The following is a 1,456-nucleotide window of genomic DNA, read 5'->3' on the forward strand; positions in this document are numbered from 1 at the left end:
TTTTTTCTATTTACCTTTTAATTGTTTTGTTCCTGTTGTGACCTGCACAGGGAATTTGATTGAAGGGCAGGGTAAAAAAAAATATTAATAAGGAATCCAAAGGAAAGAGGTTTGTATGTCTCTACAAGGGATTAAAGTTCTTTTTGCCTCTGAGGTATGGAACGTCGTCAGAATGTTTGCTCTTGAAGGTTACACGCATCCATGTCACATGGTTGGACCTGGGCCAGGGCAAGCAAGTGTACCACCAGTAGCGACGTGCTAGAATGCTGTCCAGTTCAGGTTTGGTACCGAATTTTTCATTAATTTGGTTACTCTCTATCATTGTGGATTGGATTTTTATGTAGTGATTTGCCTGTAAAAATTGGTGTTCAGAAAGATAATTATATCAATATTTCCAAAATATTGATAAATGGATTGGTAAAAGCAGCAGCTCGCCGACAAAGAACAAACTTGAATCTGTTAGTTGACGGAATGCTGTGGAATCAGCACCGGCCACCAGATCCCATCTCTAACCACCACCTCTAACCATCTGTAACAGCAGGGAACGGCTGCTGTGCCATGAGAAATAAATTAAGGAAATAAAAGCTCCTAGGACTCCAAAGAACCTAATAGCAAAAGAGGCTGCTCATTGCATCTCTGCATGATGTCCTATTAGGCATTTTCTCTTTCATGGAGGCTGAATGGTGTATTCAGTCATTCCTGATGTAGATGCACAGCACAATTGCCTTTCCGCAAAGGAGGCTGCCTGCTGCATCTTTGCATGACTCATAGCTGTAGGGTTGCCCTCTTCCAATCAACTGTTGCAGAAGCACAGGATCTGGGCTCTTCTGAGGGCATGTAATTCTTACCCTTACACATTCTACACTATTCATCTTTGTTCAGTACTTACACAAGTCTCATTTCACTTTCAATAGTAGCAAGTTATTCCTTATTTATGTAATAGAATTGACAGGAAGAAAAAAGCCTTGATGTGGTGACATAGGCCAGATATCAGTGTCAGATGCCAGGGACTGAACCTTGACTTTCTGCATACAGTGCATATTATCTACCATTACAAACAAATGTCAATTTTTAATATGTGTTTTATGTGACATGCTGTTGCACTGAAGAACACAGTATGTAGGAATTTACTTTCTATCTGAAACAATTATTCTTTTTTTTCTTTATGAACTGAAATGTTTCTGCTTGGTCAAACAAACTATGGACATATGTTACTGTGGGTACAGTTCATCTGCTCAGAAGATGTTAGCAGAAAGCCCTCTTCAAGCTCATGTCATTTCTTACTACAAGTTTCAACCCAACTATTTTTATTTATTTTTTGGTCTGTGTGGCGGATGTGGGTAGACTTGGGCGTACAAGTGGATGATAGTGAAGAAATGAACAAGCCGTAGCAGGAAAAGTTGTGGTTACTTTTTCTTTCAGAATGTGTTTTTTCTAAAGCAGAACTTGGGAACCA

The sequence above is a fragment of the Rhineura floridana genome, chromosome 16 (assembly GCF_030035675.1).
Source record: "Rhineura floridana isolate rRhiFlo1 chromosome 16, rRhiFlo1.hap2, whole genome shotgun sequence".
Taxonomy (NCBI): Eukaryota; Metazoa; Chordata; class Lepidosauria; order Squamata; family Rhineuridae; genus Rhineura; species Rhineura floridana.